The 27,980-nt window shown below is 45.2% G+C and overlaps 2 long non-coding RNA genes across 2 annotated transcripts; one reads left to right on the forward strand and one right to left on the reverse strand.

Annotated features, from left to right (window-relative positions):
• The first annotated feature begins 476 nt into the window (after window positions 1–476).
• Window positions 477–27,789, forward strand: LOC311519133. Its single transcript, XR_014711207.1, has 3 exons — window positions 477–551; window positions 16,267–16,342; window positions 27,639–27,789. It is a non-coding gene; the product is annotated as an uncharacterized lncRNA (long non-coding RNA).
• On the reverse strand, window positions 5,312–9,867 carry LOC311519144. Its single transcript, XR_014711211.1, has 3 exons — window positions 9,647–9,867; window positions 6,304–6,394; window positions 5,312–5,438 (listed from the first exon to the last, which is right to left on the reverse strand). It is a non-coding gene; the product is annotated as an uncharacterized lncRNA (long non-coding RNA).
• Window positions 27,790–27,980: the final 191 nt, after the last annotated feature.

Below are 27,980 nucleotides of genomic sequence, written 5' to 3' on the forward strand. Positions count from 1 at the left end.
AGAATATGAAACAATACCTATTCCCACCCCACTGTCCTGCTGGTAATAGCTTATCTAAAGTGATTTCCAGCACAAATCCAGGTTTTCTCACCCTCCACCCCCCCACACAAATTCACTCTCCTGCTGGTGCCAGCAGGAGAGTGAATTTGTGTGGGGGGGTGGAGGGTGAGAAAACCTGGATTTGTGCTGGAAATCACTTTAGATAAGCTATTACCAGCAGGACAGTGGGGTGGGAATAGGTATTGTTTCATATTCTCTGTGTATATATAAAGCCTGCTGCAGTTTCCACGATATGCATCTGAGGAAGTGAGCTGTAGCTCACGAAAGCTTATGCTCTAATAAATTGGTTAGTCTCTAAGGTGCCACAAGTCCTCCTTTTCTTTTTGCGAATACAGACTAACACGGCTGCTACTCTGAAACCTGTCAGTTTAACACAGGGCTGATGAAAGGGTTAGAGTGTCACAAACCACTTCTATGTCCCAGAGGGCAGCTTGTGCAAATGTTTATTCTACTCTTTTATTTGTGTCTAATGTGGAGGCCTCTAAAAATTGGTAAGTACCTACAAGGCCAACAAATATTTGATAATGGGCCCTTCAATCTAACAGACAAAGGTAAAGCAAGATCTAATGGCGGGAAGTTGAAGCTAGATAAATTCAGAATGGAAATAAGGTGTAAATTTTTAACTGTGAGAGTAATTAGTCACTGGAACAATTTGCCAAGGGTTGTGGTGGATTCTCCCTCACTGGAATTTTTTTTCATTTATTGGATGTTTTTTAAAAGATCTGGTCTAGTTGAAACAGGAATTAATTCAGGGAAGACCTACAGACTGTAATATACAGTAGGTCAGACTAGATGATTACAGTGGTCCGTTCTGGCTTTCTAATCTAGGAATAAGTGGTCAGCACTGTGTTTTGAGATGATTTTCAAATTATTTCTGCCCCTCAGCTCTCCTCACTTCACACCCTTTGAGCCAATTCGCTGCTGGCATAAACTGGTGCAATTCTGTTGACTTGGATGGTTGTTTGGCTCTCTTGCTGTGGATTTGTTGATAATAGCTCCCCTACCATAGGCACCAACTTCTGCTGGTGCCAGTCGGTGCCCAGGAGCACCCACAGCGTTTGCGCCTATGCTCTCTACCTCTCAAAGACTGTGTTTGCTCTTCCCTCTAAACTGCTAGCATGGAGAACATTGGAGGTAACAGCGATCCCCTTCCACAGTGGCAGCTGACACTTCTTTGCCTGGCCACAGGGGGAGTGGGCTCTGGAACTCCCCTGCAACTAAGATTGCCCCTCCAGGCTGGAGGAGGGCACTCTGCCTGGGCTCCCCTGGTCCTTGCTACTGACTGTACCTGGAAGAAGTGGCTTCCCTTCTACCACACTGCTGAATGTGAGGAGGTCTGATTCTCCCATCCAGACAGGGGGAAGGGGAGTTCCTGTGCTCTCCTCCCCTTTTTTCCCTCCCCTCTTTCTCCTGATTATTCCATTCTCTCTCCTTTCCACTTTCCCTCCATTTATCTTTCTCCCACTCCTTCCCCCTTCTCTAACCTTTCTCCTTCTTCCCGTCTTCACAACCCTCTCTCTTTTTTCGTTCCCTTCCTTTCTCTGTTTCCTTCCCTTCCTTTTTCACCTCTTTCTCCCATCCCCTGTCTGTATGCAGAGCAAAAAGCTGTCTGACCACAAGTTTAAGACTGTGCTCATAGGCCTCAGTCCAGCAAAGCACTTAAGCACCTGCTTAAGCATGTGCTTAAGTGCTTTGCTGGATCAGGACCAGAGGTTTTAGCCTGTCCTCAGTCACTCATTCGTTTAGCAGCCAAGAAAAGGACTTTGAGGGAACATTGTCTGTGTTTGTAGATCCAGGGTCACCAATTTGAGGTGCATCCATTAGAGTTCAATGAGTGTCAGGATGATATTTCAATGTATGACCCGAGGATCAAAGGTGTAGCACCAAAGATGGTAAAGAAATTAGGCTAAGAACTCTACTGGAATAAAATATCTGCCATGGAATCAGAAGGGTTAAAAGGCACTGCACTCGTGCAGTATTAGGTTGGGCTTAATGGAAAGGAGACTAGATGTCAGAGCAGGGAAATGTTCTTTCTGCTCACTTGTCCCACTTTCATTGTCTAACAAGAAAATATGGCTGTCTCAGTTTTCAAGCTTTGTTCCAATTCTCTCAGGTAAATTCAAATGAAATACTGTTTGCTGCTGTGACTGTCTAAAGGCCTTTCTGTGCATTCTGCTTGTTCTGTTTTGGGCTACTGTGCCAAGCTTTCTGATTTTCATCTTGTTTTTAGCACTTAGATGTGTACTGTTAGTTATGCCCTCGCCTTAATATAGATGGAAATGCCACAGCTCACACCAGTTGGGGAATGTGAATCAGAACTGAGACTTTGCGATTTTTGAGTTGAGATTGAAGTGAAAATTCTGATAATCAAATAATATATATTCTGGATAGTGTCCATTAAATTTAGAACTCGGGGCCCCATTCTGAGTTCTGTACGGTTACTTTGCACCAGCCTTGCTGTGCAAAGCTGTCTTAAACTGATGGATCCAACTCCACAAACTGACAAATGGGGTTGTTGTTCAGAACTGTTTGATTAATAGATTTGTTGTATGTAAATTTTTGAGCTTATGGGTGGAGCTTCTGGTTAGGGGGGTTATTAATTTCATTTTTCTTTGTTTATTTTTAGCAATTTTTTTATGTACATGTCCAAAATTGGGATTTTAGGGGCTCTCTCTTTGTATATACTGTAATGAGTAATATATATTATATACGTTACTTATTACGGTAATCTATACTGTAATGAGTAATCTCTTTGTAACGTTCCCTAGTGCACTTTAACATAATACTGTTTCAAAAATCGCTAGGGAAGCTTTAATGCACACAAGCAGGGTACACGGACTAATTAATGTGCAAAATGTTAGTGTGCTTTAGAAATCACACTTCCATAGTCCACATTACTGCTCCATGTAAACAAGACCTTAGATGCAAGTGGTCCCCTGGGTGCATTACTCACATACCATGGTATTAAGCAGGGTGTCAGACCCTACATAGGACAAAATAAATAATTAGGATTGAATAGCCACGATGCCTACCAAAAACTTGACATCACTTAGGCTGCTATCGTACTGACCAATATTATCTCATTATTTCTTTGTATTCCTCATCTGTCCACATCCATCTGTTGTGCCTTGTCTTATATGTAGATTTTAAACTTTCTGAGGAGGGCCTGTCTTTTTGTCCTGTATTTGTGCAAAACCTAGCACAACCGAGTCCTGGTCCTTGACTGGGGCTCATAAGTGCTACGGTAATACAAATAATACGTCATAATAATTGCAGCTATGGAAAGCGAGGCGCTTGCTGCATTGCCAAGATAACCCAGCGCTGCTGTCTCGGCACACAGGGCTGCCTGTCGCGGAGGTTATGCACACACTGTAACTGGGGTGTGTGACTGCAACATGTGTAGATATACCCAAGAGAGCTGTAATCTAGCTAGCATAGGCAGCAACAGCAGCGAACCTGCAGCAGCACGGGCTTCAGCTCATGCTGTACAAGCCTGCCTGGGGCTCTGTGTAATTACCTGGGTGGCTAGTCCATGCTGAAGTCCTTGGTGCCACTGCTTCACTACCAGCACTACCCGAGCTAGCTAAATTGAAGGTAGGTGAGGTAGGGCTGCGCATGCTGCGACTATGCCTCCAGCTGCAGCGTAGATATACCCTAATAGATGCGAACATCTGTAAGTCAACTGACGGCAACACAAGAAGATCCAGAACACTCCTTTGAAATGTCATTTTCTCCCTTTGACGGTGTGTGTGTGTGTGTATTTCCGTGCCACGTATATACCTCCGGTGGAATCCACGTTCACTCGTCCACTCCAAGAAGGAAAGTTCAAATTTACTATTTTCAAAGAGAAATGAAAGGAAACTTCCAGAAGACAAAGTTGGCCACAGCCTTTGCTTATGGGTTCTGGTATCATAGGTACGGCAGGTAACGCTGGTTCATCTCCCTGACTGGAGACAGACACAATGCTTTGCTACCACCCCTTGTGTTGCTACTGGTGCTCTGCCCAGTGTCAGAGGGATGCTTTCCATCTAGCGAACACCTTCCAAAGAACAGCAAGGCAACCCTATTAGCAGCCAACCTGGGAACAACCCTCATGTTGTAAAACACCAATGACTTGCCCTTTCAGCTGCCAAATGAACCAATAAAAGACCAAGATCAACAACTGTTGACATGACAACATGATCTAAAGGTTGTCCAGCAAGTGGTATCCCCAGTGCTCAGACAGCACAGTATACAAGAGTGGAAATTATTGGTGGTGAGTGAGTCAGGAATTGACGTGAAAACAATGGCAAGTAAATGAGCTGTTAACAGAACAGAATGTGTACTGTAATTATTGCTGGAGAACAATGCTGGATAATACTTGCTCTTTTTATGAAACCTCTGTGGGTGATTGCCTGAGAAATCTGGCTGCTTGCTGGCTAGGTGGCCAAAAAGATGTAAGTTGAACTACTTGTGTTTCGGATGGCCAATCTGGATGGGGCAAAGAACATTGGGCACAATGTGTTGAGTTATCCTTGTTGTGACTCCTAGCTCCCTCTTTCGACACTAATGATGACCCTCTATGTTCCCAACCATTAGCTGCCTTCATTCTAATTGTGCGTGAGACTGGCATAGCTCAAGTGACATTACAGGTGAAAGCATGTACAAATGCATGGGGGCACCAGGCAGCACCTGGTGTTCAACAACTAATCCCCAGTCTAGTAAAACATTATCTGGTCAAAGAATTTGGGAAGCACTTGTACAAGTACTGACTTTTCTCCTTATCTTGCTGAGACCTTAGTATGGGACAAAAGCACCTACCATGGGGACAAAGAGTCCTAGACTGTAAGGTCTTTGGGGTAGGTCTTTGTTCTGTTTTTGTACAGTGCTGTGCACACTTGGCTCCTGGTCCATGATTGAGGCTCCTATACACTAGAATACTGCTACTACTAATGAGGAATACAAAAGTAACACCAATAAAGAAACGACGTGTGATGAATTTCTTCACATGAATTTTCTCCATTATTGTCCAACCTCAGTTTCCTGCTTCTGCACTGAGGACGGGAATCATTTAGAGCAGTGAGAAACCACCATTTTTTTGTGGAAGATGGATCTAAACAATGGCATTTCCCTGATACAAGTGATAGCTTTAGAATTTTGGTGAACCCTCCTGCAAACTTACTCCTCAGAAGTCCCTCAAATTCACACCATGGTGTGATGCATTGATGTGTGTACATGGAAGTGAAATGGCACACATTATACCTTGTGCTGGAAAAGATGCAGTCAGCATGACAGAGAGCTGTGAGGCTCTCCCTCTCTAAACAGGAGATGAACTGGCCTTGGGCACAGAAGTAGGACACCAAATCCAAAGAGAAGGCATCTCCAGCAAAAATGGAGGCCTAGGCAGAGGAAGAACAAACACGTACAAGGAGATGGAAAAGCACAAGTTCAAGCTACCCTACATGTTCAGTTTGCCATGTAGCCCATTCTGAGCATGTTGAAAGCTAGGTATTTGGGATGGGGGGCATTTTCAACAGCTGTGTATTGTGGTGGTCCTATTCAGGGGAGTAGGTCAAGATGCACCAGAGCTAGAGACATACAAGTGCACATAAGAATGTCATATCAGCATGTGGGTTACACACATGCACAGACATGCTGGCACTGATTGTGCTGTGTCTGTAGACACCCTGTGTACCTGAACAATGAACTCCCAGGAATAGTGGACAGCTGGCTTTAGCCTCTCTACCCTATGGACAGGATGAATCTTATAGCAGATTATCAGACAGTCCCAATATCAACAGATGCCACTGCAGTGGTTTCCAATGTTCCACCCCACCCCACAGTTGTGGTTGTTTCTCACTGTCATTTTCAGATTGGCATGATACAGTTTTTTCACCAGGCCCCTGACTTTCCATAGACTGCTTTCTGCACTGCCTACTGGGATACTTATGTGCAATGTACATTTTAGAGGCATCTTTTCCCCTTCTGCACTTGACATGGGCTGGCTGGGGACTTGGGCACAAGATGTTTGTGCTACATGGTTGCTGTTCAGACTAGTAGACTGAGCAGGGTTAACCAAGCCATCAGCCTTAAGTGACTGCCCCTGTCCTCATATTTTAGCCTGGCACTTGGTTTTAACTGGGATTTTGAGTTGACCAGTCCTAGATATTTTGTTAGTGAATGGGGGCAGGTCAATTTCAAAAGAGGACCTTCAACTCTACAAAGTATTTCCCCATTAGTCTGACAGAAGGAGATTTTACTGACTTGCATGGTATGTTCCAAATGTTCTCTTCTACTAGTTGTCATCAGCAGATGTTGGCTGAATGGGGAATGACTGGATTAGGAGGTATTGGTTCTGTGGGTTAGAAAGGCATTTTAAGGGTCTGTTTTTCTCTGAATAACATGGTGCCTTAATACTCTGCAGACTGGCTCTATATCTGATGACTTTAGTGACTAACAAGTGTTACTGATATTTATTCCTATTAACTTTGAGAACCAACATACCAATGGGAGAGAGAATTGGATTTTATTCTGGCTCACACATTAGCACTGTCTTGTTAACTGAGTTCTCATCGCTGACTCTGTATGGATGATGGTGTATAAACCAGAAAGTTTCCAACTTGACATTCAGGTTCCAGGCTGAGTTTGCAAGGCCAGCAGTTGGGGCGGGGGCGGGGGGAAAATCATAGAATATCAGGGTTGGAAGGGACCTCAGGAGGTCATCTAGTCCAACCCCCTGCTCAAAAGCAGGACCCATACCCAATTAAATCATCCCAGCCAGGGCTTTGTCAAGCCTGACCTTAAAAACTTCTAAGGAAGGAGATTCCACCACCTCCCTAGGCAACGCATTCCAGTGTTTCACCACCCTCCTAGTGAAAAAGTTTTTCCTAATATCCAACCTAAGCCTCCCCCACTGCAACTTCAGACCATTACTCCTTGTCCTGTCCTCTTCTACCACTGAGAATAGTCTAGAACCATCCTCTTTGGAACCACCTCTCAGGTAGTTGAAAGCAGCTATCAAATCCCCCCTCATTCTTCTCTTCTGCAGACTAAACAATCCCAGTTCCCTCAGCCTCTCCTCATAAGTCATGTGTTCCAGACCCCTAATCATTTTTGTTGCCCTTTGCTGGACTCTCTCCAATTTATCCACATCCTTCTTGTAGTGTGGGGCCCAAAACTGGACACAGTACTCCAGATGAGGCCTCACCAATGTCAAATAGAGGGGGGATCTGCTCGCTATGCCCCTACTTATACATCCCAAAATGCCATTGGCCTTCTTGGCAACAAGGGCACACTGCTGACTCACATCCAGCTTCTCGTCCACTGTCACCCCTAGGTCCTTTTCTGCAGAACTGCTGCCTAGCCATTCGGTCCCTAGTCTGTAGCTGTGCATTGGGTTCTTCTGTCCTAAGTGCAGGACCCTGCACTTATCCTTATTGAACCTCAGATTTCTTTTGGCCCAATCCTCCAATTTGTCTAGGTCCCTCTGTATCCTATCCCTGCCCTTCAGCGTATCTACCACTCCTCCCAGTTTAGTATCATCCGCAAATTTGCTGAGAGTGCAATCCACACCATCCTCCAGATTGTTTATGAAGATATTGAACAAAACCGGCCCCAGGACCGACCCCTGGGGCACTCCACTTGACACCGGCTGCCAACTAGACATGGAGCCATTGATCACTACCCATTGAGCCCGACAATCTAGCCAACTTTCTACCCACCTTATAGTGCATTCATCCAGCCCATACTTCTTTAACTTGCTGACAAGAATACTGTGGGAGACCGTGTCAAAAGCTTTGCTAAAGTCAAGAAACAATACATCCACTGCTTTCCCTTCATCCACAGAACCAGTAATCTCATCATAGAAGGCGATTAGATTAGTCAGGCATGACCTTCCCTTGGTGAATCCATGCTGACTGTTCCTGATCACTTTCCTCTCATGTAAGTGCTTCAGGATTGATTCTTTGAGGACCTGCTCCATGATTTTTCCGGGGACTGAAGTGAGGCTTACTGGCCTGGAGTTCCCAGGATCCTCTTTCTTCCCTTTTTTAAAGATTGGCACTACATTAGCCTTTTTCCAGTCATCCAGGACTTCCCCCGTTCGCCACGAGTTTTCAAAGATAATGGCCAATGGCTCTGCAATCACAGCCGCCAGTTCCTTTAGCACTCTCGGATGCAACTCATCCGGCCCCATGGACTTGTGCACGTCCAGTTTTTCTAATTAGTCCCTAACCACCTCTTTCTCCACAGAGGGCTGGCCATCTATTCCCCATGTTGTGATGCCCAGCACAGCAGTCTGGGAGCTGACCTTGTTCGTGAAGACAGAGGCAAAAAGCGCATTGAGTACATTAGCTTTTTCCACATCCTCCGTCACTAGGTTGCCTCCTTCATTCATTAAGGGGCCAACACTTTCCTTGGCTTTCTTCTTGTTGCCAACATACCTGAAGAAACCCTTCTTGTTACTCTTAACATCTCTTGCTAGCTGCAGCTCCAGGTGCTATTTGGCCCTCCTAATTTCATTCCTACATGCCCGAGCAATATTTTTATACTCTTTCCTGGTCATATGTCCAACCTTCCACTTCTTGTAAGCTTCTTTTTTATGCTTAAGATCTGCTAGGATTTCACCGTTAAGCCAAGCTGGTCGCCTGCCATACTTACTATTCTTTCGACACATCGGGATGGTTTGTCCCTGTAACCTCAACAGGGATTCCTTGAAATACAGCCAGCTCTCCTGGACTCCTTTCCCCTTCATGTTAGTCCCCCAGGGGATCCTACCCATCCGTTCCCAGAGGGAGTCAAAGTCTGCTTTCCTGAAGTCCAGGGTCCGTATCCTGCTGCTTACCTTTCTTCCCTGTGTCAGGATCCTGAACTCAACCAACTCATGGTCACTGCCTCCCAGATTCCCATCCACTTTTGCTTCCCCTACTAATTCTTCCCGGTTTGTGAGCAGCAGGTCAAGAAAAGCTCCCCCCCTAGTTGGCTCCTCTAGAACTTGCACCAGGAAATTGTCCCCTACACTTTCCAAAAACTTCCTGGATTGTCTATGCACCGCTGTACTGCTCTCCCAGCAGATATCAGGAAAATTAAAGTCACCCATGAGAACCAGGGCATGCGATCTAGTAGCTTCCGTGAGCTGCCGGAAGAAAGCCTCATCCACCTCATCCCCCTGGTCCCGTGGTCTATAGCAGACTCCCACCACTACATCACTCCTGTTGCTCACACTTCTAAACTTAATCCAGAGACACTCAGGTTTTTCTGCAGTATCGTACCAGAGCTCTGAGCAGTCATACTGCTCCCTTACATACAGGGCTACTCCCCGACCTTTTCTGCCCTGCCTGTCCTTCCTGAACAGTTTATAACCATCCATGACAGTACTCCAGTCATGTGAGTTATCCCACCAAGTCTCTGTTATTCCAATCACATCATAATTCCTTGACATCACCAGGACCTCCAGTTCTCCCTGCTTGTTTCCAAGGCTTTGTGCATTCGTATATAAGCACTTGAGATAACCTGCTGATCGCCCCTCATTCTCAGTATGAGGCAGGAGCCCTCCCCTCACAGACATTACTGCCTGTACTTCCTCCCGGTATCCCGCTTTCCCACTTACCTCAAGAGGAAAGAGGGAACGGGACATCTTTTTACTTGAAAAGTGCTCAAATCTGATCTGGAGTCACTGAGAGACAAACATGGAATCCAAAAGTGCCATAATTACAGAATCAATTTCAGAGGCAGAACCACACCTTAATGTGGGCCTGGGGCCCACTGGAAAAGTTGCAGGTATATTTACATTGTTTTTAAACAGCCTACAGTGCCGGGCTGGTGCATTTGCAGAATCTAAACAAACAAGTGTGCTGAGCAAAGTTTAGTAGGCTGGTTGGACTTTCACCTTTGGCGAGGTGAAAACCTCCAGTGAGTGGGAAGGACGCTGCACAGACAGAAGGAAGGACTCTTCCCTCAGAGAGTTCACTTACTTTTAAAAGCTTTCTTAAAAGCTTTCTTGAAAATCATAGAAAATTGAAATCTATTTGCAACCACTGCTTGAAATTTGTTTGCATTCAGACAAACTACTGTATTGGGAGACAGCAGCTAATAATTCTGGAGCTCGGCGGGAGGTGTTTAGTTGCCTGAATTAGAGTCTTTCATGCAAAAGATTTTATTGTAGAGATTCGCTGACATCTTTAACAAAATATTTTTTCATGTGAATATTAGTTCTGGTGAAAAGTGGCAGACTGAGACCGCTCTTTATCCACACGTCTGTCATACGAACTTTACCCCCACCAATGTGCCTCAGCCCAGTCTTGAGAAGTGAGCTCAGGGCATGAGACAGAAATACTGCCTCTGCGATCCATTCATTGCGATGGTAGTAGTCTTGTGATGTTGGCTTCTGCTCACTTGGAAGAACTGGATTTAAGCCACCATCTAATTTCTGTAGGCCACCAAACAGCTTGTCAGACAGTAACAACTTTTGAGCCTGACCAACCTTGATCAGATTTGGACTGGTGTCCTAGAGTTGAAAAGTTCTGAATCCCTTTACAAATCCAATGACCCATCCAGTACCCCAAATTATTTTCCAAATTGTTCCCCTTACCATTAGAAAAAGGTTGCCTGATGTTGAAATTCAGTTCCTCCTTTGTTTAATTTTAGCCTGCACATCATTATTAAAAGTTAGTTCTAATTTCTATATCATTTATTTTCTATACATCTTTGACTTCTTAAATAGCCACTCCCGCCTTATGCTATTTACAACGCAATTACTTATAGATTGCTATAATATAATCAAGTTGGAGGATACTTTTAGCAAAAGACCAAAGATTCAGAAAATAAATGCAAAAATACCTCCAAAATTTTGACCCAGGAACTGTGGTAATTTTGTTACCAGTCAGCATTTCCCAGTTGTGTGAATCAACTTCTTAATCTGAAAAACATGCCTCACCTAGTATGATTTATTATATAAAGTTTTGTTATACACACTGGGTGAACCTTTCCCTCAAAGAGAGAGAGAGAGAGTTGTGATCCCTCTCTTCAATGCATACAAGTGGAACACGCTGTGAGACAAATTGCCCAACTGAGAATTTTGGTGTGGTTTAAACTTTAATTGTTTTGTGTTAAATGGACTGGATATTGTTAAGATGTAAAAACAGTCTTTTGCTACTAGCTCAAAAGTTATTGGGTATAAGTCAATCTTTTACACAGTTGAGGCCCATCATTTATTTCCCTACTTTTTTTTTTGCTTGATGCATAGATGTGACAACTTGTCACAGGCTAGTGACATCTATTTCCAGTATGTAAGAGGATGTATGGGCGAATGACAAGATCATGACCAGGCAGTTGGCTAATTTTAAGAAACTGCTTAGGCCTATAGTGGCCACTGATGCCAAGAGTGGGCCTAGACAGAAGGTTGGAGGCAGCTTCCTCTAAAGTGAGCTCTACACTACGTCTGGTTTTGTATTCTGAGGGAGCTGATGGCATGTAGTTGCAAAATGATCTTTCCACACACTATGGTCATCCTGAGTGGGACTTCCCACACTGGCCACAGGCCAAAGCCTGCCCAGGTTACTGAGGATTGGGCCACACTGACTGTATCCAGAGTGAACCATCTAACTGGCCCCAAAGCTATGAAGGTAAGGGCCTAAAATGGAGTAAGTAGGAGAGTTGCCCCCTATAAGGGTCAAGACAAAGGGGAAGCCTGAGTGCTCTCTCAGGCCATCAACATCATCTGAAGCAAGTGCCCCTCTTAGTCCCCATGGGCAGGCCACCCCAGGGAGGAACAGAGGAATACTTTGGTCCTTCAGCTCTTTCAGTCTGAGTGGTCTAGGTGCACTCACCTCTCACCAGTGCCCCCTGGTTGAGTGTGCATGTGCCTACAGCTATTTCCTCTGCTCCCGGTGTCCCGTTGGCCGCTGTGCTTGTCAGGCGGGTCTTCGGTTACTCAGCCCTCCAGCTGAGTCACACTCAGTCCATGTGAGAAACTGAAAAAACCCCTCCAGGGTACACAGTACAAAATGTCTCCAATGTCCTCCAGCCCCCCCCCCCCCCCGGGCTCAGTCTTCTAAAACAGTCCAACAGGGCCCATTGTGGTATGCACAGTTGGTGTGTCCTTCTTTGCATCCCCCACCAGGCTCAGACTTTAACCAGTCCTATAGGGCTCACCATGGTACCCACGCTTGGTCCGGCTAGGTTGCAAGGCTCCTACTCTGGAACTGAGCAGCACCCCAGGGGGCTTCTTCCTGGGGACTCCTAACCTCTACTGGAGTCCTCAGTGACCCCAGCCCTTCTGCTGAGCCACCCCTCTGACTCAATTCGCTGAGTCAGTCCCAGTGCAGCCCCCTTCCCCAGAGTGCCACAGATCTAATTCCCTTTCTTAGGATGTAGCCACTTCCCCCGAGTGGCTGCTCTGCGTTCGAACCCAGGGACGCTTTAAGTATAGCAGCCTCATTTTGCATTCGTTTACTAACTGTTGCTCTACATTTCCCCAAGCCACTTCCCCATAGCCCTTCTTCATTGAGTCCCAGCAGCCAGCCAGAAGCTCCTTCCATGCTCCCCTAGTCCCTGCCAGTAACTACCTGCTTGGGCTCTTGAGGGCCCTGAAGTCAATCAGGAGCACCTTTTGCTCCCCCAATCCATGCTAGCAGACTGAACTCACACTGGCCTTGCAGGTCCTTTTATATGGGCCTGCTGGGCCCTGATTGGCTGCTCGCTGCAGCCTCTCTAGCCCGCTTGGAAAACCTCTCTACTGCTCCTTTCCTGGGACGAGTGTGGCAGGATACTGTGGCCTCCAGAAAGGGGCCTCTGAGCCTAGTCCACTCCATCACACCCATGAATCCCCTGAAAGCCAACAGGCAAGGGGTTTACAAGAATTTCCTGATTCTGGTATTTACATTCTGGTTCACTAAAGAATGTCATGTGAGGTCTCAAAGGAAATCCAGGGTTACAATGGTCAGTAAAATCACTGTGAAATGTATGTACAGGTACTATGCAGGGAGTTATGTACATATACTCAAAAAACGCTTTAAAGTCTGAAACAAAGCAGAATTGACAAACAGGTTTCCTGTCAGATCAAATATGTTCATTCACCTGTTGGCATATAGATTAAACATTTTAAGCTAACAAAATGGGGGCACATTTGCACATGAATCTAACAGAATGATATGAAGTCAACAAGGAAAAGCACATAGCAGGGGAAGGTTTGCAGGACTATATCTGAGGAACAGAGAAGACACCCCATAATCCTGCACCTAGGAAGTGACTAGGCAGTGCATTTACATTTATGAAAACAGGATCTCAACCAGCCTTGGTTGAAATACTGCAGATGACTTTTGGGGTGAGACAAACTTCTTTAGAGAGGAGGTTTAGTCTCTAGAAAGCGTGTTATGATTTTGTTTTTACATGTAACCTTTTGCTTCCATTTTCCTTACTCACTCTCTCTTGCATCGTGAGCAAACTTATCCTTGATTTCACTATAAATATATCTCAGTGCTGTGGTATTACACAAGGATCTGATCCTGAGTTGGATCATACAAGCTGGTGTGTGCAGTGTTTTCTTGGGGACAGCAAACCTGCTATGTCTGTGACTGTTCAGTGGATAAGGTGCTGAACACTGCAGGGGAACCTTTGCAGGAGCTCAGGGACTGGGCTGCACCTATTGTTAACCTGCAAGACAACAATAGGGCTGGAATAGCCCAGAGGAGGGTGCTTGGGTGGCTCACAGGCTGGTGGTATCAGGGATCTGACACCCAGTTAAGCCCAAGCAAGTGTCTTTCATGTGGGAGGCAGGAGGGTAACAAGATGACTCACAGTTGTGGGTGCCCCAAGAACCAGCACAGACTCATGCTGGTGACAAGCTCTACAATAAAGCTATTACATCATCTGTGGCTGTAGACACACTCCTGCGTCACCAGTAACTGTAGCCACAATCCTGCAACATGTGACACCAAGAGCACAAAGCAGAAGAAATTCAAATCTTTTTAAGTATCTTATTTTCCCCCTTTTTTTCTTTTTTCTTTTTATTTTACAGAAAGACCTGTCCATAGTTCTGTTAGGGTGTATGTGTGTGTTTAAAAAGTCCACCTTGGGAACAGCATCAGTAATGTTTCCCTAACTGAAAATCCTAATTCTGCCACCGAATCATTCCAAGTGTTTCCTCAGCTAAAAAAGAGTGTTATCCAGAGCTGCTACAGTGTAAGTTGTAAGCATTGCTCAGTAAAACTACCTCTGTTCTGTTCTGAAATAACTTGGTAAATAATAAGAGGAGAACATTAGTTGCCATAACAACATGCGATTTCAGAAGGAAGCATGGAATAACATGGAAGATGTAATTTAAGACACCACTTTGGTCTCTGTACTTCCTTATGAATAGCTAAATTGATTGTGCTCTTACAGGTGATATCTCTTGGTCAAGGTCTAAAACCAAAATGGACAGCGATGTCCTTCACCAGCTAAATGCATTTCAAGATCTTTTGATTGTGGGGTTTTTAGACTAAAGCCAAACAGCTGCCTCCTTCAGTCTCTTGATGCTGGATAATAAAAAGTGATTCTTTGTGATATTAACCTCGTGATTTTATTACCTGCTGTAGTAATTTGATAATTTGACCACTTGATGACTTACTTCAATATTGTTCTTACCCTGTTGATCCATTGATTCAATTTTAGTTGCTACTGTGATTTAATCATTGTAGTGCTTAATTCCCAATTAACTTACTGAAATTTTAGTAGTGTTAGCCTTAGTGATATGTTAATTTAAATGTTAATATCTGCTTGCTTATTGTATAAAACCCATAAAAAGTATACAGAATAGGTTTATTCTTTCAAATAACAACATGGACTTGAACTACATGGAATAAGCTAAATTAGCCAAGTTACCAGAACACCACTTGGCTGTCTCCATAAATCAAAATCTTTATCCGTCACCACCCCATCCAATAAACTAGTATATTTAATGTTAAATATTATATTTTGGAATGTAATGAGTTCTAAGTGCTACTGAGTTCATCCTTGCAAAGAAATAAACTCCTTGTAAATGTGCAAAAAAATATGTTAACTATTTATCAATTGTATTGTGGTAACACTTATGCCCCCTATAAGGATGAGGACTGGATTGTGCCAGGCTCTGTAGAAATGAGCAGCAGGGAAAGACAGTACATGCTCCAGAGAGCTTACAATATTAGCATATGACGAAACACAAAAGATGGAGAAAAACAAACGGGGGAGAAGAGTGAGGACAAACAGTGTCAGGACTGAAAAAGAAAAGGAGTACTTGTGGCACCTTAGAGACTAACCAATTTATTTGAGCATAAGCTTTCGTGGGCTAAAACCCACTTCATCAGATGCATGCAGTGGAAAATACAGTAGGAAGTTATTACATGGGGGCTTGCAAGCTGTCATGCGGGGCGGTCAGAGGGCGGGGAACAGGGGGGTTGCCTGCCCCTGAGCTAGAGCAACCCAGAGCTTGCCTGCCTTCCCCAGCTCTCTGAAACTGTAAATTAACATCCAGTTGGGAAGGCAGGCAGGCTCTGGCTTGCTCTAGCTCAGGGACAGGCAAACTTTTTGGTCTGAGGGCCACATCAGGTTTCCGAAATTGTACGGAGGGCCAGTTAGGGGAGACTGTGCCTCCCCAGACAGCCAGGTGTGGCCTGGCCCCCGACCCCTATCCAACCCCACCCCCTGCTTCTTGCCCCCTGGTCCCGCCCCCAGCACTCCTACCCCATCCAACCCCCCCCGTTTCCTGTCCCTTGATGGCACCCCCCGGGACTCCTGCCCCATCCACCACTCCCTGTCCCCTGACCGCCCCCTGACCCTGACTGCCCCCTGCCGCCCCATCCAACCCCTCCTCTCATTCCTGACTGCCCTCCTGGGACCCCTGCCCCCATTCAACCCCCCTGTTCCCCACAAGGAATGGCACTGGGATCTGTCACGTTTCAGGCAAGTGCGCTAACCCCTGTAGCATCCTTTCCAGGCAGGCTCTTAACAAAGGGAATGGTCTTGGGGATCTATATGAGCTGTTTCCAGGGCAACAGTCTCCTCTCAGTGCCATTGCAGATGCCTGTCCACTAGGAATCCCTGACTGGGAGGGGCGGGGGGTGTTCCTTTCTACAGCAGTTTCCCCCAGGGCTCTCTGGCATGACTCAGACATATATTTTCATTGCTTGTCACGCAGAACACAACATGCTGCTTGAACATTTGTAGTCGCACGCTCCTCTGACAGAATAATAGGTTTGTTTTTTCTGCCAGGGTAAATCACCAGCAGCCCTTGTGCCCAGGCAACCGTTACAAAAAGGGACCTGGTGCCTCTGACCTTTGGGTAACAGTAAGTTCTGATTATTTTTTACTTTCATTCCCCTCCACCCGCCCAAGTGCTCTTCAGTTCTTAAGCTTCAGACAATTGAAAGCTTTGCAAACAAAGACATGTGACGAACCTTCCTCTGCAATTTGGTTTTAATTGGAGATTTCACGCTCCAGGGGTGAGACATTTAAAGCCAATATTAAATCCATTCCTACAGCCAGTTTGACCTCACTTATATTTTGTTCCTTAGTGCAGATTTCTCCACATCCCCACTGGCAGGCTTCCCTCATCCCCTGGCAGGTCTCATGCACCTCCCGTAGCATAGGCAGTCATTGTTTGATCTACCTAGGTAAAGTAGCAGGGGGTTGGAGGCAGTGGAGCTGATAAGCTCACAGGCAATCCCTCAGCAAGGAGCTAGCTCCTGAGCTGCTGTAGACGGGCATTGCTGATTTACATCAGTTTCCCTTAGGCACTTGTGTGGCCCCCAGCACCACTGTATCTGAGCACCTCACACACTCTGTACTGTATTTATCCTCCCAGCATGCCTGTGAGGTAGGGCAATTCTATTGCCCCCATGGTATGGATGGAGAATGAGGTACAGAGGGACACAGAGCTGAGCCCCAATCTCCCCTGGCTGGTACGTTAACCACTGGACCACCCTTCTTTTCACTGAGGATGTGGCCACAAAAACATATGCGCTTCCTAGGATCTCGTTCTCTGAATGAGCCTTGCTCACCACCCTTCCCCCACCACAACATCACCACCTTCATCATCATCTTGGCTGATGCGACACAGTCCCCTCGGCAGCCTACCGGGGCTGAAGTGACTCAAGTTGTTAGAACAGGCCAAGGCTCAGCATTTTTTAGTCTCTGTCTCTCTGTCTCTCTTTTGGGGGGCATCAGAAGAGTTAATCCGATTCCTGGGCTAAACAGCCGCTTCATAAAGCCACAGCAGCAGTCCTTGAGCTTTGCATGCATTCATAAGCCTCATTATGTAAATGTGGCATTAACTGCATCGCAAGCACACCCCGTATTTGCAGATCCCATTGCAAATGAATAGATCTGGTGGCATCTGGAGGCAGAGTTGGCTGCACCTAACACAAGTAGCTTGCTCAAGCAGGACAGAGAGCAGGAGAATGAGTACTTAGACCATCAGTGACCTCTCCCATAGACAAAAGACATTCCAGCTCCCGGCTGAATCAAATGAGCACTGCTTTCCAGCAACAAGGCAGAAGTGGGATTAATTTTTTGTCCTTCAAAATATATCTGCATTTAGAATTTGTATCCCCTTTAGTGAATGTGCTGATCAGCCACACTCCCACTGATGTTAGGTGGAGCCACGTGTGCTCTTTACCTCTGAATATCAGGCCATGCTTTAGGAAAGTGATGAGCACAAAGCATCAGCTTGAGTCAGGCAGCTGCTTTGCCTATACAGAGACATCAATATACCTGATCTATAGATCACCACTCCCCTGTGATTCCAGTTCTGGGCCCTCACAATTCTACCAGTGCACTCACTCCTGACCTGCAGTCCTGGATCCTTGCTAGCTGTGTAGCAGCTTTGTGATGTGGACAAATGGGAATTAAGAGAAAACTGAGAGGTCAAGGGGACAGTCCTCACTGAGGGCAAACCAGGATCACTTTATTGGTGTCACTGAATTTACACGCATTTACAGTAAGCTGAGGATCTGACTCATTGTCCTTTGTGATGACTACAGAAGTGAGAGTCTAATGAACAATGCCACTGTGCCATTTAATCCCTGTGGAATCTCAGTTCTAGGAAGCTGGGTCCTATAGGTGCTCGGTGTTCGTATGAAACAGGGCCCAAGGAACAATCTCAGAGCACAGACGTTCCCTCCTTAGAAAGTGGGATTTTTAAAGACTAATGCCACAGTTATCCATGCATTTACTCTAGCAGCCAAACTGTTTTTCATTTCTCCCTGGCTTCCTCCTCCAACCCGCCTTGTAAATAACACAGACAGTAACCAAGAACGATAGCTCCTCTTGTTGGTTTAATGTTTTAATGCCTTTGTGCTCTGTGTGTCATGCTGGAATACTAAGCGCAGACTCTGATGCAATGTTTTAGTCCCTGTCTGCAATGGCCGATGGGAGTTGAAAGAATCTGTACACAGCTGATAATGTGGAATCAGAGACAGCAATGTTGCGGCCAGGGATGCCACTTTAAACAGTTTCCAAGTGGGGGTGGGAAATGATGTTGTCTTCCAGATCTGAGCCTGGGGCGTCATAAAAGGAATTAGACTGGATAACATTTCCAAACCCAGCACACTGGGATCAGTGCTGAAACACAGCAAACAAAATCCCTGAAAAACCCAGCACACATGCTACATATCCAGCCTAAGATCTGCAATAGCTGCAAGTCATTACCATTCAATGGCTGTTTGGTGGCCTATGTGAAATAAATGTATGGTCTCAAGCCAGTTTCTAGTGAAAAAACCACAGCAATTAGCAGTAATTGGTCCCTTTGTTGTCAGCAGCCGCAGAACAGTTGATGAGTGAATGAGCCACAGGGACTCAACTGTCGTCTCAGCTCCTACGGGTTCTCTCCAGGTCAGGCTTGAAGGGTATGTCTTTTCATATGGTCCACCAGCCATAGTGCCACTGCCCACACTGTACCTGTGCTGGGGGTGAGAATGCCATGGCTGTCCAGCTTGAACTGCACTGAATCCACTCCAAACGTGTACAATAAAATAAAGACATTATCTGTAGGGCCGAGATGATTTGCTTAGTAGGAAAAATATAGTTGAATTCAATATCCCAGTGTATGGTTATGACTGTTCCACTCCAAAACCAAAGAACACCCTAAAGTCTTAGAGGACTGGTGGAGAACTTGGAGCCAGAGCAGATGGAGGGGGAGGGGGGAGACTTTCTCCATGGCTGATGGCTCTGCTCCCTCATCCAAGGCCCACTGAAGTCCAGGGAAAGTCTCCCACTGAGATCAGTGGTCTCTGGATCAGGCCTTCAGGCAGTGGGGATATGTTTGTAAACAATTGAGTCCCAAATTAGAGAAATCTAAAAACATGACATGCTTTTCTGAGCTATTGCCTTTTATTACTTATATAGTGTCATAGAGTAGGTGCACATGGCTCTTGGCAAACAAGGCAGGAGAGACAAGGTCACTGTCCCAGAAGCCTTGCAATCAGCATTAGATACAATACAAACAGAGAGTCCAGTGAGAGGGTGGGTGCAGGCAGTTTCAGAGCAGAAATTTGAGAAGCCAAGTAAAAGAAGACTGACTGGAGACCAGGAAGACGTTGCTTGCCCTATGGGTAGGGGTCTGGAATGCTGTTCATTCTCCCAGCTAATGACTCCTGAAAGGAGACCCATAGGAATTGACTTCATATAAAATGTACCAGATTCCCTGCCTCCCAAAATAAATCCTGGGGTAGGGGAAAGGAGGAGGAAATCTCTGTGAGGTTCCCCTTGTGGATACTGTCCAACATTTCATCAGGGGGTGGGGTTTGCATTTCCCCATGAAATCTGCCATGGGACCTGCTACCACATGAAAACGATTAATAATGGATGATTTGTGCTATTAGGATATGTTCTTTTGGTTGATTGAACGCATCAGTTTGCTGGGTCAGTGTTTGCTCAGCAGGGATGAGCCTGAACCCAAACCTTAGCCCTGGACAACTCCAAACTTTGAAGATGTTTGGATCCAGGTCTAGATCTGAATTTTGTAGCTTGGCCAATACATCTATAGTGGATCGAATCAAATGCTGGATCCAGCTTCCTACAAACGTAGAAGTTCAGATTTGTATCCAATTTTGTAGCTTAGGTTCCTTTCTTTTGCTTGCTGGGAGTGTTTGGTAGGTTTCACATTAATTCGTTTCTCCTACTATCTGTTCATGCCTCCTTTCCTTATGTATGATCATTCTTCTTGCTTGTATCTTTGTATCTAATACCTCTTCATTGACTTGTTCCCGTCTGTTCTTTTCTTTATCCATTTTCTTTCATCTGTGGCCAAGCACTCTTAACACAGACTAAAAAAAAATAATTGAAATCAACATTACCAACTGGCTTGGATTCACCTGGCACACTGCCTATCTTTCAGGAAGATATTTGATTTACGGTGTTGGCTTTTTAATTTGGAAAGTTATTTGGGATGTTATTGCCAATTTCTTGACTTGTTTATTGACTTCAGACGTACGTTGGTCATCACAGCGGTTTGAATCCGAGTGTACCGTACTGTATGTTGTTTTACAGAATTTCACCACTGAAAATTCATAAGATTGCTTGGTAGTTCTCTTCTCTTTGCTCCTATTCTTGGCATTCTGTGAGCAAGGGAAATGCTGGGTTAACATGCTCTTGCTCAATTTGTTTCCTTTGAAGTTCCCCCCCTCAGTCCAGGCTGCCAGTTACTTAGGGCCAACTTCTGCCGCCTTAGTGATTTGTTTTGCTCACTCACGGCCTGCAGATTCTGGCCCTGCATCTGGGATCTCGTGTCCTGATCCTACAAAGGTTTATTCAGGTATATATCTTTGTTCATTGCGAGTAGCCCCATTGATGCAGTGTGTAAAGCTAAGCACCGCACACATTTTTGCATGAATGGAGGACTAGGGAAGAACGCCCATTGAACTCAATGGGGGATGTCCACTTCATAGTAGGGTTTTTTGCTGGGAGGAATGAGGCCTCCTAAATGTATTGTGTATGGAATCTAGGTTTTTTACATACATGATACAGGTGGTAAAATCCTGTGTATTCTTTTACAATGATTTTGTTTCAGATAGGCTGGACAAACTCTGCTCCCAGCTCGGTGTGACTGTGGAGTGTCTCCACTGACTTTAGTGAAGGCTACATTTACACCTGAGTAACTGAGAGCAGACTGACCCCCTGACAATATTGTTTACCCCTATATTGTCTTTGTGTGATTAGTGCCCAGATCCGCCACTCTTACATTGAGCAATATCTTAGTCCACAAATAGTCTCATTGATTTCACTGGGTAAGGCACAGTGCTATTCAACATGAGTAAGGGGGAGAGGGTGCCTGAATCAGGCTGGTGGGCCCCAATCCTGGAAAAATGGATGTACGTGCTTAACTTTAAGCATGCGAGCAGCCGCAGAGACTTTTCAAAGCATGACCCTGGATTTCTGTGGTGGCAAAGCATACATAATCACGAATAAAGTAATATCCTCCTTTGTCATTGTACTGTCTCCTGGAAGGGAAATCCAGGCACGCTCAGAGCTACAGGCCTGGGGTGTTATTAGCAGAGCTCTTTCTGCCTCCTGCCCGTGCTAACAGCTGAGGCACAAAATTCCATTGCCAGTAGAGTTGAGGTTCTCAGGTTTAAAACAGTCTGGGAGTCTTAAAGGGGAAGACCACTGCAATAACCCATGGCTGGTGGCATAAAGATGGGCTAGAAATAAAATTTTAAAATGGAAGGATTCACTGGCTGCAAGCTCAGGACCCTTAGATATTTAAACAAGTTATCCTGAGAGCCAATTGATGTCCTGCCAGAGCACTTCCTTATACTGTGTACTGGTTTCCCTTCAGCTGTGTTGGCGTCTCTCTGCTTGGAGGATGCTGTGCCAAGGTTATCTTATGTTATGAAATCCCAAACACTTAACTGAAAGAGGTTTCGATTCCCTCTTGATCATCCAGGAAATATGCCTTATTTCAGCATCACTTACTGAACATTGGGGTGCGGGGTTAAATATGTGAAAGATAGCAACATTGTACAATTTTATCACTAGTTTCATGATATTTGGTGTTTTGCTTAAAGCTCCAACTCCTGGAGTCAGGTGATTACATGAGAACGTCAGCTTTTATTACTAAAAAAGTACATGTCTAGCTTTCATGCTTGCAGAGAAAAGCTTGACAAACATGATCTAAGTGTACCTTGAAGGCTCAGAAATCAATAGGCAAAAGGAAAGAATCCAAAATTAATTTTTAAAAGTCTCTTGATTTTTAAGCCAAACTCATGAGTTTTTGAGGGCCCAACTCATTATTTTGGGATTGGCAATACTGTTCATACTCTCCTCAATCACCCCTGCCACCTCTCTTGCCTCTGTCTTCATGAGGACAACACCAGCTAGAAAGAGTGGGTTTGTTTGGCTACAAACTCAATTCAATCGCAAATTAAAGGAGACTTACATAGGGGAAAAATTGGTTTATGCCTCCCTGCACCTTTTAAAATTATTTTTTCTCTTTGTAATGTATTAAAATATGCCTGAAAAGTTTTTTTTATTGTTTATTAAATGGTCATTCACCCCCCAGCTTGTTTCTTACCTTAGAAGCAGCAGGTCTGTAAAGGCTGGTCTTCCCTAGTTTTGCTAGAGGACCCATTGAAAATGCCAGAGATGCAGGCTATGAGCTTCCTCAGCCCTTATCTGAAGGGGTAATGGTGTTGAATGTTTAACAGAGACTGCTTTTCTCTCAAGTGTTTCAGTCAAACACATATTAACCCTATGGGCTTAAGTGGGTCTTGAGGGATGCATAGGTCTTGTGCTGCTCCTCCACACAGAGGTAAACTCCACCCCTTGTTTTGTAGGTGTGCACAGCACTTCACTGCAATGGAATTTAGTCTGAATTAGGGTTGCAGATTTGGCCCACTCCATGACCCTGAGTCAGATCTCATGTGCACTGGTTTTATACCACTGTAGCTTCACTGACTTGAGTGGAATTACTCCTGGTTACTACTACCTCCAGCCATACCTGCAGAGACCTGGTAGCAAGGTACCTTTCTCCATTGCAATCCTCCCAGCTCTCCACTTGAGGAGGCCTCTCCCCAGTCAGGTGTATCAGCTAAGTATGGAGTGCAGTGGGCCTTTTTATACCACCCCAGCAGCAAAAGGGGACCATCACGTGTGTGGAGATAGCTCCCGTGCAGAAGATTTCCTTTGCCAGTGTAAAACTAGCAAGAGGGCTGTCTGCTGGCCCTGCTCCTAGCCCCTGGCAGATCAGTGATATGTCAGGAGCGTGGCTGGGATGCACTAAGCTATTCTCTCCTTCCCAGGGCCCATACCGGAGAGCAGAGGGCAAATTAGAGTAGCCCTACAACTGTTCTCACTTACCCCAGGGGCCAGACAGGCCTGTTCATGGCCCAAGAATACAGGGGCCAGACCCTCGGCTGGTATGAATCAGCGTGGCTCCACTCACTTCGATGGAGCTATGCTGCTTTACTGCAGCTAAGGACCTGGCCCTGGGATTGCAAAGGTGGCTTAAAGCCATTTGTGCCCCTCTAAACCTGCCCCAAGCACAGGATTGGGGTAACTTACAAATAAGTGCAAGGGGAGCTGTCCATGGAGAGATTCCAGTTTTCAAAGTCTCGCCCAAAAGACTCACTCCCTATAAACAATGTAGAAAGCAATTTATGGGCCTCACCATGACACAGGGCTGAGTAGGACCCAAGTAAAATTTGAAAGTGTAGTTCTGAGGTGTGACTATTGCAAAACAACCAATCCATCCGGCCCAGTAGTGGCTTCATAACAGTTTAACTTCTCTGAGTTAGATTGTGTCAGCTCCGCCGCTCTGACATCTGCAGGCTTGCTCTAAAAGGCACTGTGCTGGAACAGCACTAGGCTTCTTTTGCTCAGGGCCAGCCCCAGGAGGTGGGTGTGTAGGTGTATGGGACATTGTGCTGCTGAGGGTCACAACAGGCCATGTCCTCAGTGCGGAGTTAACTTGCATTATCCACAATAGAGTTTCTGAATAAGCCTAAGTCAACTGAAAGCAGCCACACAGACACACACACACTTGAGCAACTGCATCCACACTGGCAGGGCACTTGCTCATGTGTGGCACTAAGAACATAACATAAAAACATAAGAATCCTCCTACTAGGTCAGACCAAAGGCCCATCTAGCCCAGTATCCTGTCTTCTGACAGCGGCCAATGCCAAGTGCCCCGGAGGGAATGAACAGAACAGGTAATCATCAAGTGATCCATCCCCTGTCGCTCATTCCCAGCTTCTGGAAACAGAGGCTAGGGACACCATCCCTGCCCTTCCTGGCTAATAGCCATTGATGGACCTATCCTCCATGAATTTATCTAGTTCTTTTTGAATCCTGTTATGGCCTTGGCTTTCACAACATCCTCTGGCAAGGAGTTCCACAGGTTGACTGTGCATTGTGTGAAGAAATACTTCCTTTAATTTGTTTTAAACCTGCTGCCTATTAATTTTATTTGGTGACCCCTAGTTCCTGTGTTACGAGAAGTAGTAAATAACACTTCCTAATCTACTTTCTTTACACCAGTCATGATTTTATAGACCTCAATCATATTTCCCCTTAGCCGTCTCTTTTCCAAGCTGAGAAGTCCCAGTGTAATCTCTCCTCATACGGAAGCCGTTCCATACCTCTAATCATTTTTGTTGACCTTTTCTGAACCTTTTCGAGTTCCAATATATCTTTTTTGAGATGGGGCGACCACATCTGCACGCAGTATTCAAGATGTGGGCGTACCATGGATTCATTTTGAGGCAACATGATATTTTCTGTCCTGTTATCTATCCCTTTCTTAATTATTCCCAGTATTATGTTCACTTTTTTGACTGCCACTGCACATTGAGTGAATGTTTTCAGAGAACTATCCACAATGACTCCAAGATCTCTTTCTTGAGTGGTAACAGCTAATTTAGACCCCATCATTTTATATGTATAATTGGGATTATGTTTTCCAATGTACATTACTTTGCATGTATCAACACTAAATTTCATCTGCCATTTTGTTGCCCAGTCACCCAGTTTTGAGAGATCCTTTTGTAGCTCTTAGCAGTCTGCCTGGGTCTTAACTATCTTTAGTAATTTTGTATCATCCTCAAATTTTGCCACCTCACTGTTTACCCCTTTTTCCAGATCATTTATGAATATGTTAAATAGGACTCTTCCCAGAACAAACCCCTGGGGGACACCACCTCTCGCCATTCTGAAAGCTGACCATTTATACCTACCCTTTGTTTCCTAACTTTTAACCAGTTACCAATCCATGAGAGCACCTTCCCTCTTATGCTGTGGCAGCTTACTTTGCGTAAGGGAAGTGAGGGACCTTGTCAAAGGCTTTCTGAAAATCTTAGTACACTATATCCACTGGATCCCCCTTGTTCACATGCTTGTTGACCCCCTCAAAGAATTCTAGTAGATTGGTGAGGCATGATTTCCCTTTACTACCATGTTGACTCTTCCTCAACAAATTATGTTCATCTATATGTCTGACAATATTGTTCTTTATTATAGTTTCAACCAGTTTACCCGGTACTGAAGTCAGGCTTACAGGCCTGTAATTCCCTGCATCACGTCTGTAGCCATTTTTAAAAATTGGCGTCACATTAGCTGTCCTCCAGTCATCTGTTACAGAAGCTGATTTAAATGATAGGTTACAGACTACAGTTGGTAGTTCTGCAGTGTCACATTTGAGTTCCTTCAGAACTCTTGTCTGAATACCATCTGGTCCTGGTGACTTATTGCTGTTTAATGTATCAATTTGTTCCAAAACCTCCTCTAATGATACCTCAATCTGGGACAGTTCCTCAGATCTGTCACCTAAAAAGAATGGCTCAGGTTTGGGAATCTCCATTACATCCTCAGCCATGAAGACCGATGCATAGAATTCATTTAGTTTCTCCACAATGGCCTTATCGTCCTTGGGGACATGTCCCATGGTTCTTTGCACTGCAGTAAGCTGAGCTAGTCTATGAATTCTTTCCCAAATGAACTGTAGGAGAACTTGTCTGTCTTTTCTAGGCACATGGTGATGGGGGGATTGTGGGAAGGCATTGGAGGAGTAGCCTCACTGGAGTGGTGCTATCTTACATCCGCACTACAGAGTGGTCACGTTGGCAGCTGACGAGTTTTGCTAACTTGGGTTATAGCTTATAGCCTCTGGTAGGCCATCCAAATAGAGTTAAAAGCACCACCAGCTTTCACAGGATAAGAGGGAAGGTCCTCTCATGCATAGGCCTCAAGGGAAAAAATATGGTGGGTGATGAGCACCCACCGGCTGACCCCCTACCAGAACCTCCCCCCAGCACCTCCTGCCCGCTGGTGGGCCCCACTGATCAGCGCCTCCCTCCCAGCCCTACCACTTGCTCCAGATCAGCTGTTTCGCGGTGTCTGGGGGCACTGTGGGGGAGGAGCAAGGGTGAAGTGTGCTAAGGGGAGGAGGTGGAACTTGGCAGGGAAGGTGTGGGGTAGGGGCAGGAAGAGGCGGGGTGGGGACGGGGCCTTGGGGGAAGGAGTGGAGTGGGAGTGGGGCTTGGGCAGAGCCCGGGGGGAGCACCCTCGGCAGATTAGAAACTTGGAACCTATGCTTTCGTGGATCAGTAACTGGTTAAAAGATAGGAAAGAAAGGGTAGGAATAAATTATTAGTTTTCAGAATGGAGACAGGTAAATAGTGGCGTCCCCCAGGGGTCTGTTCTGGGGCTTGTACTGGGGCTAGTACTGTTTAACATAGTCATAAATGATTTGGAAAAAGGGGTAAACAGTGAGGAGGCAAAATTTCCAGATGATACAAAACTATTCAGGATAGTTAAGTCCAAAGCAGACTGTGAAGCGTTACAAAGGGATCTCACAAAACTGGGTGAGTGGGCAACAAAATGGCAGATGAAATGCAGTGTTGAGAAACGCAAAGAAATGCACATTTGAAAACATCATCCCAACCATACATATAAAATGATGGGGTCTAAATTAGCTGTTACCATTCAAGAAAGAGATCTTGGAGTCATTGTGGAAAGCTCTCTGAAAACATCCAGTCAATGTGCAGCGGCAGTCAAAAAGCAAACCGAATGTTAGGAACTATTAGGAAAGGGATAGATAAGACAGAAAATATGTTGCTTCTATATAAATCCAAGGTACGCCCACATCTTGAAAACTTTGTGCAGATCTGGTCGCCCTATCTAAAAAAAAAAAGATATATTGGATTTGGAAAAGGTACAGAAAAGGGCAACAAAAATGATTAGACATAAGGAACAGCTTCCATATGAGGAGAGATTAATAAGACTGGGACTTTTCAGCTTGGAAAAGAGACAGCTAAGGGGGGATATGATAGGGGTCTATAAAATCATGACTGGTGCAGAGCAAGTAAATAAGGAAGTGTTATTTATGCCTTCTCATAACACAAGAACTAGGGGTCATCAAATGAAATTAATAGGCACGAGATGGATCACTTGATGATAACTCTGTTCTCTTCATTCCCTTTGAAGCATCTGGCATTGGCCACTGTCGGCAGACAGGATACTGGGCTAGAGGGACCATTGGTCTGACCCAGTGTGACTATTCTTATGTACTCATCTCCAAGAGTTTGAATGTGAGGATGGGACTTGAGTTATGGGCAACATTTGAGCTATTACTTGAGTTATCTCTGCAGTGAAAACAAGACCACAAGAGACACTCTCTGCCACCTCCCACAGCTGGATACTGAATGAGTCAAAGACTTCTTTAGTCCTGAAGAAGGATGGCTGGAAACAAAGACTCTGTTGCTGCAGGAAATCAACTCTGAAGTATACACAGAAAAAGAGGTCAAGGTGGGTATAACCCCCAGTGAGCTTATTGTGGGTGGGTGAGGAGGAGGAACTGGAGGGACAGCTGAGAGGCATTGTACAGGGAGAAGAGATTTCAAGGCCTGTCAGTAGGTGGTTAGAAGAATGCTCATTTTGGTCTATGAGTATGGGGGTGAATGAGTCATTGAAGAATCTTTCCCATGACAAAT

Source organism: Lepidochelys olivacea (genome assembly GCF_965140295.1).
Source record: "Lepidochelys olivacea isolate rLepOli2 genome assembly, chromosome: 1".
In the NCBI taxonomy this organism is placed as follows: Eukaryota; Metazoa; Chordata; order Testudines; family Cheloniidae; genus Lepidochelys; species Lepidochelys olivacea.